The following is a 13,641-nucleotide window of genomic DNA, read 5'->3' on the forward strand; positions in this document are numbered from 1 at the left end:
CATGTACAGGCTTAAAAAGAATTCAATACAATAATTTGTGCCATGTCATTTCAAACCTGATTGTGCTTGAAACCATGTGCAATACCCACTTTCCTTCAAATTTGGGGAAGATACAGGGAATGGACACTGAGATTACAGCATGAAATACTAAGAAGAATAAAGTAAAAGAATGATCTGCATAGATCTTAATTATCTAATTTCTGAAATTATAGTGTTTAATTCTTAGACCAATGACCACCAAGGAAAACCCACCTTCTTGAGTAACATCTATCATAAAGGGACTGAATAATATTCTCTCTCTCTCTCTCTCTCTCTCTCTCTCTCTCTCTCTCTCTCTCTCTCTCTCTCTGTGTGTGTGTGTGTGTGTGTGTGTGTGTCTGTCTGTCTGTCTCTCTCTCTCTCTGTCTCTCAACTTCCTCCATTATACTGCAGTAACTTTGTGGGTATTACAAAAGGGTCCCAACCTTAGCACAAATCACTCCATGATGGAAGTACCATTCAGGCCACAAGACTGAGCATGTAGACAGTACCATCAGCTGATACTAAAATAAAGATCTATTTTGTCTCAGTCCATAATTAGTGAAAAATAATCTCTAAACGTACTAACCTTGCTCTTGAGCCTCTGTGGTTTCATTTCTAGCTAGCTGTTCTTGTTAACTGAATGTGTCAGCTCAGGTTATGGTTTTTAGTGCTGAAAATCTCACCCTAAGAATATCTTCGGGCAACACTGGGATACAAAATGCCCAGTACAGTCATCATCCAGATAATAAAGTCTTTCGATTGGCTTAGATCCAATAGATCAATGGTGGATACCCCTAGAAAGATTTCAGCTTTTATTTTTATCTTCCTTTCGTGAAATTTTCTAAATTATTAAACCCTACTACTTCAAAATTTATTTCAAAAAGTGATGTCTTCTTATCAGCTCATATTCACCATAGTTTCTAAACTTAAGTAGGTTAAGAAATATCTGAGGGCTTATAGACAGGAAACCGGGACCTTAGTTCTCTTTCCCATCGTGCAAGATGGCAGGTGAAAAAGCCAAGAAGCCTGACCAAAAGAGAGACAGACAGACAGAGAGAGAGAGAGAGAGAGAGAGAGAGAGAGAGAGAGAGAGAGAGAGAGAGAGAGAGAACACCTGCAGCCAAGAAGGCTGGTGGCGATGCCGCAGGAGTTCCTGCTGCATTTGCAGCCAAAAATGGTGACCCTAAGCTTAAAAACCCTAAGAAGGGGAAGCCACATTGCAGCCCTGTCCTGGTTAGAGGAAGTGGCAGGTATTCTCGATCTGCCATGTATTCCAGAAAGGCCCTGTACAAAAAAATAAAAAGGAGAAGGTCCTTGCTACTGTCACCAAACCAATTGGTGGTGACAAGAATGGTGGTACCCAGGTGGTTAAGCTTACTTAACCCTACTGAAGATGTTCCTAGGAAGCTGCTGAGCCATGGAAAAAAGCCCTTCAGTGAGCATGTGAGAAATCTTCGTGCCAGCATCACTCCCGGGACTGTCCTGATCATCCTCACTGGGTGCCACAGAGGAAAGGGGGGTGGTTTTCCTGAAGCAGCTGGGCAGCGGCTTGCATAAGCAAGCTACTTGTGACGGGACCTCTTGCCCTCATCAGAGTTCCTCTGTGAGGAACACACCAGAAATTTGTCATAGCCACCTTTACAAAAGTTGATATCAGCCAAGTTAAGATCCCCAAACACCTGACTGATGCTTACTTCAAGAAGAAGCAGCTGTGCAAGCCCAGGAACCAGGAGGGCGAGCTCTTCGACACAAAGGAGAAATTACAGAGCACCGCAAGGCTGATAGAAAACCGTGGACTTGCAGCTTTTGCCAAAGATCAAAGCTGTTCCTCAGCTTCAGGGCTACCTTCAGTCTCAGTTCTCTCTGACAAACAGGGTGTATCCTCACCAACTCGTTTTCTAAATTGCTATCAACCTAATTAAATAGCTTCATATGTTAAAAAAATAAAAGAAAAGAAAGAAATATCTGAGGGAAATGTAAGTCTGTAGGTTTCCAAGTATACTAGGAAAAGTGCATTAAGTGTACATGTGATTTGTGCTAACCCAGTAAGGTAAAATATGCAGACTTGAAATGATTGTCATGAAATGATTCTTTACAGTCTAAGTTTCCACCAAAACGAAGGGCAGAGCATATGGTATAAGACTCTTGAAAGAGTGTTAGGGTTATTCAGAAAGCAGAAGAAATGAAAGGGAATAGGCTGTCTTGTGATTTATATGATAAGAAACAGTTAGGACAAGCAAGCAATTTTAAGAGTTTTCAAGTGAAATAATCTTACTAGCCTCTGGTACGACTGCTGTATCCATGGGTCTACTATCTGGCCTTGGGAGAATTTAGACAAGAAAATCATAACCTAAAATTGAAATTCTGCAGAGGAGGTGTTTGGAAGTGTGTGGGATCTGGGTAGGTATATTTGCACTTCAAAGCTATGCCTTTAGGTGAACTTCTTGCTTCCCAAGTTATTAGCTATCCCTGAGAAAAGTAGTATCAGGACTCCTAATATAAAAGAGAAGAAAGCCAAGATCAATACTACAAGCTTCTCCAGGACAAAATATCACTCAGATTTCTGAAGTATCCAGCTTAGATTCAAGGAAGACTGGATTGTCATCCTTTAAGCAGCAATTTGAGAGTTTACATGCATTGGGACAAGAGAAAAGAACATAAGAGAGAAAGGAAGGAAGGAAGGAAAGAAGGGAGGGAGGGAAGGAGGGAGGGAGGGAAAGAACTAAGAAAGGAAAGAACAAAAGAAGGAAGAAGAAAGTGAAAGGAAGGGATGAGGAAAGAATTTGACTCTGGACAGAGTTCATTGTCATTGTTTTCATGGGTTGGGGTGTGTGTGTGTGTGTGTGTGTGTGTGTGTGTGTGTGTGTTTCTTATTTTATTCTGGTTTGTTTGGTTTTATTCCTATGTTTGTTTACTAATGCAACAGGAGACAAGGTATGGAGTTGGGTGTATAGGTAGTTGGAGAGGATGTGGGAGGAGTTAAGGGAGGGGAAACCAACATCAGGATATATTTTAATTTTTATTAAAAGGAGAATAAAGCTGAAAATTGAGAGTGTTCCCTGGAGTTTTACAGATGTTACTATGAAAGCCAGCTACAACCTGGGCCAAAATAGCACATATTGAGATTTAGGTATCACCGAATAGAATTTAAGAAGGAAATCCCTACAGGATAAGGAAGTGATCCTGCCTAGTGAGGTCTAAATATGCATACACATCTCTACACCTCTGGCCAACTCTGAAATTTTCACACATCTGTTCCTTGCAACGTATCTTTTAGAAAGATATTTTTTAAAGGATGGAAAATAAGACTAGAGGTCTTAGCTATTTTCAACAGCCCAAGAATTGGTAAATGTAATTTGAATTTTATCTAGTTAAAAGGTGAGATAAACACTTTTTTTTCAAACTCCACCATGCTCACACACATAATAAACGCAGTATGTGTACATGTGTGTTTGTGTGTGAAAGATATTCGGGAAAATGTCAAATTATTAATATATAAAACTGAATAATATATCAAAATAATGTATAGCAAAATAATATAATATAAAAACATGATGCATAATTATGTATCCAAGAATAATGTATTAGCCTCCACAAACACTGAGGGTGATTGCTGATGCAGGTGTCTGATTGCTCTATGCATCACTATTTCATTTCTTCTTGGTGAGCTGTGTTGTAGATTCAATAAAAAGTTCCATTTCTTCAGGTGGGCTAATGAGCAGCTAAGGGTTTTGATTTGTATGAGAATCAATTTACTATTGTTTTAATTACATACAATTTATACCAAGTCTACAATTTCTTGTTGTAAGTAGATTGTAAAAAACAACCTTCTTTGTTTGATTTCATTAATCAGAATTTAATTTTCTACATATATTTTTTCTATGCATAGTGTATCCTTTAAAATATGCATATTTTAAGATATAGTGGGATAATTTGTTATATGCACACAATGAATGATGAACAATCATGGTCTCTAGCTGCCCCTCTACTTAAGCAGTTTTTAAAGTTTTTATTAGCTTAGCACTAAGCCAAGAACACAAACATTTTTCTTAAGTGTGGTGTCTTGAAAAACAGTTTTTCTTGCTGACAATTCCGGCACTCAGGAGACTAGGACAATTAGACTGGCATAAGTTTGAAGCCATCGCATTCTACAAAGCAACTTCCAGGTCAGACTGAGCTATATAGTGAGACTTTCTCTCAAAAAGTAAAAATCAACATTAAGAACAACAGAAATGTTTTAAAATATTATTATTCTTCCTTTGAATTTCCTTTGTCACTTTGGAAGGAAAATAAGGTTAGATAGAGATATTTGCTGTTTTCTGCATTCTCTGCTCATCATTTCTTGCTGTGGAGCCTTGTGGTGATATTATATCATACTGATTACTATTGATGTGGAACAAATCACAGTATTTGATAGAATGATTTCTCACATTTTAGTGTTCTTTGTCAAGATTGTTTCAAAATCCTATGCATTTCCATAGAAATTACAATAATCTTATCTATGTCTGCAAAATAAATGTCTGTGATTATACAAGTAACTTTCTGATCTTTTACATCATTCTGAGGAGATTGGACTTTAATCATACAGCATATATTACAAAAACACCTTATGCCTACTCATTATTTACCCTTTAGTTCTATAAATTATTATCTCTGAACAGGTTCATGTGCATTCCATGGAGTTGATATGTAAAACTTTTGTCTTCATTCAATCCTATGTCTCTAGTTACTTTGAGATTTGTATGTGCTTTGGATTACTGGATCCTGTTGATTAATTATCATGTGTTAGGGCTTTTCTGATCTTGTTTTCGTCACTAAATTCAGTTTTGTACTTACAACCAGGGATTTTATTTTAGACATCAATGATTTAAATTTTTCTTAGGTTTTTATGCAGACCATGGCATATCCCACATTGGTGGATATTACTTTTTTTTTATGCAGACCATGGCATATCCCACATTGGTGGTGGATATTACATGAACATTAATACACACACATTAGTTGTTTATGACTTAGGTATTATGATTGATTTTTTTTTTTTTTTTTTGGTTTTTCGAGACAAGGTTTCTCTGCATTGCTTTGTGCTTTGGAGACTGTCCTAAAACTCATTATGTAGCCCAGGCTGGCAGGCTGGCCTCAAACTCACAGAGATCATCCTGCCTCTGCCTCCTGAGTACTGGAATTAAATGCTTGCACCACCAAACCCCAGCTGTAGCTTGAATGTCTATCAGCTGATTAAACAATGTTGAAATGCATGACATAATTGGGGATTTTTTCTATTATTTCTTTCTTATATTAACTTTTTATATCATATATGATTGCTGTCTGTTGCTTGGTATGTAAGCTTTTAAGATACTGATGAGCTTCTGGAAGATTGCAATTTCCTCATGAAAGTAAACACATTACTCAGAAAATTCATGAGGAGAAACACAGTCTGTAGTACTTGCTCATTCATCAACTTTGTTGTTTCCTTCTGCCTAATTCTCATAGGTTTCATCTTTCATGTTTTATTTTAATTACTTCTTTTAACCTTCCTTAAGGGTGTGTTTGCTACCAATAAATACTTTGAGGTTTCTTTTATGTGAGAATATCTTTCTCCCTTTCATTTCTGAATGATAGTTCTGTTAGATAAAGAATCAGGACATTTCCTGCTGTACTTGAAAAACATCCTGCTGCTTCTTTCCAACTTCCATTACTTCAAATGAAAAGTCAATCAAATTTATTTCTCTGTGAGAGAAATTTATCATTACCTTGAGGCAGCTTTAAAGAATTTTAGTTACATGCCCAGAAGTTTCATTGAATGACTGTAGTCACAAATTACTTTAGTTTTATGCTATATTCACTCCCCCAAACTTCCAATATTTAAGGACATATATATTTAATCAAATTTGAGAAGAATTTTCTTTGAGTCAGCAATCTTGCCCTGATGGAATGTAAACAAATAAAGGAAGAAATGTGCATCACGCTAAAATCATGACCACTTGAATTTTAACACAGGAACCATTTAATTCTACCCTTGAATTATTATATTTATTATACATTTATTTATATTTATTTATTTATTTATTTATTATACACTTTTATTACAGTGAATTACTTGTGCACAGCATAGGACATGATTTGCATATTGTTTCTAACTTGAGTTGGTATACTTGGGTGACTTAGTCACAGAATTTGTAAGGGAGGTGTCCTAATATAGAACAGATATATACACATAATCTAAGGTTTAGGGGGTTCTTTTTGTCATTGAATAACCTGGCTTTTCCTTCCATAGGTTTTTATTAAACATAATATACTAAAAATCAAATTATTAAGAATCAGAAAGAATTTGTTTCATACACAGAATTTAAGAAAAGTTGAATCAATTTATAATAACTAAAAGAATTTTAGTGAACAGTTAGATGGCTCAGTAGGTAAAGACAATTGCTACCAAAGCTAATGATCTAAATTTTACCCACTAAATACACATAGTGGGAAGAGAGAACTAACTCTAGTAAGCTGTCTTCTGGTTTCCCCACCCACACTGTGTCAGACCTGCCCCCCCATAAATAAATATATAGATCATGAAAGAAAAACATTATATGAACTTCCTCATCAGCAATTTTGCTAAGGGTATTAAGAAATGTCAACACCTTCAGGTGTTCCACTCTGTGTATATGTCTGAATGGTGACTCAGAACAAGAATGACAAGGTCTGGATGATGTTTCCTCAACCCTATCATTAGGTGTGCATCCCGTTGATAACATGTTCACCGATTTTTGTTTTGTTTTGTTTGTTTGTTTTTTTCCTTGAAATGCCCATTTTGTCACAGACTTCTTTTCTTAGGTCCCTGTGCATGATCTCATCAACATTCAAAAATGGGCCTGATGTCTGGTTGTCATAGTTCTCTAGCTACAGTGTTTGTACCAGTAGTTGCCAAGCAGTTGTGTCTGAACTAGTTAAATGAATAGTGTGCTGTGTCTTTTTAATGGCAATTGTTTTCTAATTCAAATTTTCAAGATATTTATATATCTTTTGCTGTTGTTGGTGCATTTATGCTTCAGTCTCTTTCATAACTCTGGCCTATATACTGTGAAGGAGTGGAAGCCCAGTATCCTGATTTGCTTCAGTAAAATAATAAGAATAGAAAAGTGATAGTGTTTTCAAAAACATCCTTAAGAAATAATAATACATATACTTTTACTATCATTTTATCCTTTCTGTGTCATAAATATTTGCTTTACAATCACATATAACATATATTTTAAGAAGTAGAAAATATTTTAGTGGTAAAACTGTTTTAATATACAAACCACACCCCTATTTAGAAACATTAAACAAATTGAAAATGTGTCTTTATTGGAAATCAAAACTCAAGCAGTTAATAGCCACAGGCATTTCCAAGTGAGAGGTGCATTTTATATCAATGGTGGCCACAAATGTGGACAGAAATGGCTCTGATTTATTGTGAGTAAGATAGAAATTTCTGATTACTATCCTATCTCCACATGAAACCAATCTCCTCTGAAAGACCATTTGAATCTGGGAAATAGAGGGCAAATGTAAATATGAGTGGAGGTTAAAACTGTCGCAGTGAGTATAAAGTCATAAATTATGCAGCTTCAAAATTCATTATGTTGTTTTTGTCACCAATCTCCTGAGCTGCATTATAAAAAAAAATTAAAGAAAATGAGATTTAAAACACTGAAAGTTCTTCTAAAAGAAAATTGGTTTTATTGTAGCATTTCCTAAGGAGATTGCCTCATTGTAAAATTTACTTTTTACACAATGCATTTTAGATGGCTATAGAAGAATAATAATAAAGAAAAACACTTGTTTTTTAAAAATGTTTTCTTTAGATTTTAACTTATTTCACTTTCAAAGAACATCATTCTCCTTCCAATTATTGAAATTATTCTAATTATGGGATGGAAACAACCTAATGTAGGAAGAACATAATGTTATTTTCGAAAAGTTTTGAATCCCAGTGGGTATATCTTTAGGAGTGTGTAGCTGATAGTTTCTTAAAGTATATTTTAATTTACTTCCAAAAATGTTTATACCCAAAGCATTCTTGAGGTAGTCTGTGCTTTCACTCATTAACCTGTGAAGTCTCCAGTGAGTACCCTGTTGTTAATGTTAGTTTTCTTCCTGTGACCTGCAGCAAGTTCTTTTAAAGCTCAGACTTTCATTTTCCTCATCTGAAGACAGGAAATAAAAATTAGTCAATTTCAGGCCTGCCTGAGCTATTCAGTAAGACTGTCTTCCCCCACACCCTGCATAATAAATTCATAAAAAGAAGAAAATAACTGAGGCTTATTTACCTTTTATCTTCCAATATGAACATCAATCTTGACAATCTTGTTGTTCTTGATGTTGTTGTGTGTTGAATTTGCTTGCAGTTTGCTTGTAGTTTGCTATGTTCACGGTAAAAATGTAAAGGTTTCACTTGTCAATCTATAACGTAGCTATGTAATTTTACATTATGCATCACTGGGAACAATCTCTATGCATAACAATCTTATTCACAGTTTGGCGATGATAATAGGAAGAAGAGACAGATCCATGTTTCTCAGCAACTGCATTATCATGAAAGTAGCAGGTTAAATGTTCCTTGGATATCAACCAGAAAGAATAAGCCTGCAATTTTTTTCCTTACTCTAGACAAAAGTCTACCTGATTGAAGTTCACTAGACCCAGGAGAGTCTCATATTCATTCCAGTCCATGGATTCTATAAATTCACCAAAAAGATCTTTCAAGCAAACAGACAAGTTGATACTCCAGGAAGTCAAAGCTTGATTTGGATTCTGAATTCATTTGTATGCCCAGATTTGCATTCACAGCTACAGCCAACATTAAACACAACTGAAATTCTTCTTACAGTATTAACACAAACCTCCACACTAAGGCTTACTACTTGTATTCACACTGCTTAAGACAACATATCCATCACTCAAAAAGAAAAAGTCATACTAAAAAGAAAGAAGGAAGTTCTGGGGAAATAACACATACATGAGAATAAACCATCTTTGCTACACCATTTGTTCTCTGAAAAGTGAAAGAAAAATTTTCCAGTTCCTCACACATCACAATGATTGCCAAATGATCATGATTTCATTTAGTAAATCCAAAGCAAGACAAGAGATTTTAAATTTCTTACAGAACTCCAGGTGAAGGTAATCTTGCTGTTCAAAACATGTTATTACTTGATTATTTGGTGAAATATACAACTGAAATATACAACTGAAATAAACAATGAGTATGATTTAGTCTCTAAATGCTACCTGCTATTTGGATCATATTTGTACTACAATAATGTATGTCGGTCAGTTGATACTCAAATATAGCATTCTTTTTAAAATTTGGAGACCATGAAAGGAATGTACTTTGAAGTTCTAGACCATACACACACACATGAGCACACTCACACAGAGGCACAGGCACATGCACACATATAGACACACAAATACAGATTCATGTACAATGTACAAACAGCACTCAAGTATCCATTTACAAATGAAGGACAGTTACTTTCTTTGATGGGTTCATTCCCCACTCAAGAGTATAGAAATTAGTTATCTTGTTGGGTGCCAAATGGAAATCATGCCATTTAGTCTTTACTTTGAACTTGCATAATTTGAATTCACCCAGGATATGTGCTTCTCTCTAGGAGTGTATTTGAGGTTGTGTCTGGGGAGGGTTAGCTAATGAGAAAATACTCACCTGAAATCTGCATGGGAGTGTGAGGAAGGATGAATTCAGTGAGTACCAGAATCCATAGCTGCCTATTTCTGTACTGTAGAGTTAGTTTAATCAGCTGCCTTACATTTTTACTTCCACGTGTCTCTCAAAGTGTGAACCAAAGTAAACTTTTCTCCTTTAAGTTACTTTTGTCAGTTACTTGTTCATAATAACAAGAACATAAACCAATTATATACTTTTCCTATTAATGGTTGATTTTCAAGTATCAGTGATTGTATAATCACAAGAAAATAAAAGCTATATTCAAAATATGAAGAGTAATTTACAGTCTGTTTTATAACCATGATTATTAACTCATAAAATTGACAAAAATCATTTTAAAACAACTGTAGGTAAAACACAGAAGAGGAAGAATGAGTGAGGGTGCAAATGGTTTCAAACTGTAAGGATAGAAAAAAAATGGTGAGCATCATAAAGCAATAAAACAGGAAGACCAACAAAGGCTTTGACAAAATGAATAATGGGAAAACTAAAATTAGTGATATACCTTATTGATAGAATGAAGAGCTTATAGGTGTGCCATAACAGAGCTAAGTATACCAAATGTGACCAATGTGCAGTGCTTACATTTTACCTAGAATAATGACAAGTAGTATATCTCATTTATGAATTTGAATGTTATGGAAAGAAACACATTGTAGAAAATGTGTTGAATGGAGATTAATATGGAGAATAACAAGGCTAGACTATAAAGCATTCAGTGCTTATTATATCTTTCTTTACTAGACTAATTTTTAAACATTTGCATATATTATATTGTTTTCTATAAAAAGTTTTTCACAACACAGGAGCTTTGTTTTCCACATCAATACAACTTTATTGAAAAATAGAAATAAATAATGCCTACAGATAGAAAAGTTAATCTTACCTTGATACAGTTTTGAAAGAATGATTAAATTAAAATATAGAAATTTAAGAAAATAAAAATATCTGTCATACCCAACCAAATATAATGTTGGTTTCATTTACCCAGCTAGTGAAAATGTTTTTAAATTGAAATGAGTTAGAAAACAATATGAATATATGTTACATAGAGCACTATCTCAAATCTACAACACATGAATCTATTATTCCTACACATGCCGATAACACTATATAAAATACATTCTTACTTATTAAATATTTCAAAATGAGACTATGATAAAGATTTGATCATTATGTTATAGGTTGTATTTGTCAATTAATATCTGATGAAATCTTAGACATAAGTAATATTACAATACCCTATCTTGCTAAAGTACTCTGAAGCACATTGACCTTGTTTGTATGTTTTAAAAGACAATATTCACAAATTCAAATTTCAATTCTGACCCACCGCATATACTTCATGAGATATGACTCCAATTCACAGCTTTTGCTTTTCTTTTAGAGATAGAGTTTTATGTAGTTCAAGCTGTGTAGCTGAGGTTGACAATGGACTTCTGATTTTTCTGCCTCCACATTTTAAGAACTGTGGTAACAAACGTGGTACATGCCAGGTTTCATGAAGTGCTTGGGATTTCTAAGCAAGTTCTCTACCAACTAAGATGCTTCTTCACCCTTCAGTTTAATTTTGAAGGTTTTAAATCATTTTGATGGTGTATTGTGAAATTCATTTAGAAGAACATTGCTATTTTAACCCTAGTTACTTTCACAGCCTTGGAGGTGACCTCAAGACTGGATACACAGTTTCAAAATTTGACTTTCTCCATCTCTGTCATTTGCATGAACTCATATGAAGAGCTGTGCTCCAAGACTTTTATTTATCCTGGTGCTTATCCTCTGTGTCTTCTCATGTACTTTCTGTGATGGGTTTGGTACTGTGTAGAGTGGTAAGAATTTGTGAGCAGAACTTCCCACTATCTACTCATCATCACTCTCACTACTGGCACATCTCACTTCTGACACAGACTGTAGCTCCAGCATTTGAAGCTTCAGTTCAAAGAAATGCATATTACAGGGAGCCTAACCCTGCTTCTCTAGCTGCTTCTATCTGATCTATTTGTGATTTGGATTGGTTTAGAGTCTCCTTGTGCATCACTGGGTTTTGACTCCTGCTTTGTTAGCTTACTCATTAAAAAAGTTCAAGATTGTCTAATAAGTATCTTTATATTGCACAGTTGAATATTACATTAACCAATGGGAATTATTCTTAATGTTAGGTTGTGAAGAGAGCAGTGTAAGTCATAAGTACTCCATCTTAATTATATTTTGTCTCTTCTCAAAATGATGTTTTGTCTTCACTCCCTCATTCCAAGAGCACTGTTTTTCCACTGGAGGAGAAGTCAAGAATTTTAGAGTTGTTTTTTAATAAATTGTTGATGTATTCCCCTGTATTTTGTCAGTTCATATTTATATTATTTATCTGAAAAAGACATATCTCATTATCCCATCATCTAACGAATACAGATTTCCTATAGTTTATTACATGGCTACTTGGTATAGTATATTTTAAAGCATTTTTAGTCATGCTTAAGAATCAAAGTTCTCAACCCTGTCACCTATTCCTCATTTGTCTTGTGGTGGTAAGGCCCATGGAAAGATACCCTCCAACCACTGTCACTGCCCCTCAATGCCTGGGGCAGGTAGGAGAACTGGCCTTGTCATAATAAGAGCAGGAGAGCCAAGCCATATGGAGGCCCACCCTCTATTATTTCAGGTTCAAATCTGATGATCTTCTTATCTGACATTTATCAGTACACATAAATAAAAATAATAAATCTTAAAAAATGAATCAAACTTTCCTTCAGCACTATTGAAGAGAAATCATATTGTTTTAGGAGGATTATTTGTTTTAAGAACAACTAAAATACATCTAGATGATTTGATATTCCATAGGTATGGAAACTTCTGGCTCTGACAGCAATGGTACATACTGAAATGTCAAATAATATGACTTCTCATTCCTAGGATAATACAAAGTCTGTGGATAGACTAGAGCCACTCAACTACCAATGAAAAATACAGTCATATATTTGTTACTATTTCTCCCTGCTTGAAATGTTGCATTTCTTGAATACAACTTTAATCAAGACTATGACCAAACATATAATTAAACACTCCTGATAATATCCAAGTATCCAACTCATAATATCCAAGTATCATCTTTGTACTTAGTTATACTTCTTTACAATTATATAAATAGCTGGAACATTAATCACTATGTTGAAATTAGTATTATATGATGTAAAAATAGATATGGTTATATAATAATTCAGTTTCAAACACTTAGGAAATATATATGATCACAATACAAATTTCATGTTTTCCATTTTGACCTACATGTATAGTAGAATTATATAGTAATCATATATATATATATATATGATTACTATATATATATAATTTCCCCAGTGGATTCTCTATTGAGTAAACACACTAATGTTTTTATTGTGGGGAGTAAGAAGGCTCCTCAAGACTGTATTGTATCTTCCAATATTGCTGCTAAGTATTAATTTCCACTAATGTACTACGGACTCTTTCCATTACTAAAACAATGTCCACTAGCTACCACATGTACATAATATTCTTATTACACATAATACTTACCCTTGGCATGTTTTTGAAGGAAAAGAAATACAGTAGAGGAAAGGGTCAAAAGATACAAAAATAAAACTCTGTTGAAAATTTTACACACTAAAAATGAAATTTGTGTCTTAGTTTAGGTTTCTATTGTTATAATAAAAACCATCACCAACAGCAACTTGGAGAGGAAAGGTTTGATGTTGTTTATACTTGCATATTATAATTTATGAATGTGGTAAAACAGGTTATAAGTGGGGTGCAAATCTGGATGCTGGAAGCAAAGTAGAAGCTCTGGAGAAATATGCTTGCTCCCCATAGTCACGCACCACCCAGGACTACCTGCCCAGCAGTGGAATGAACCAAGGAGAGCTGCC

The 13,641-nt window shown here is 34.6% G+C and overlaps 1 pseudogene; it reads left to right on the forward strand.

Moving 5' to 3' along the window:
• Positions 1-1,022: 1,022 nt before the first annotated feature.
• Positions 1,023-1,923, forward strand: LOC127234457 (60S ribosomal protein L6-like; annotated as a pseudogene).
• Positions 1,924-13,641: the final 11,718 nt, after the last annotated feature.

The sequence above is a fragment of the Phodopus roborovskii genome, unplaced genomic scaffold (genome assembly GCF_943737965.1).
Source record: "Phodopus roborovskii unplaced genomic scaffold, PHOROB, whole genome shotgun sequence".
NCBI lineage: Eukaryota > Metazoa > Chordata > Mammalia > Rodentia > Cricetidae > Phodopus > Phodopus roborovskii.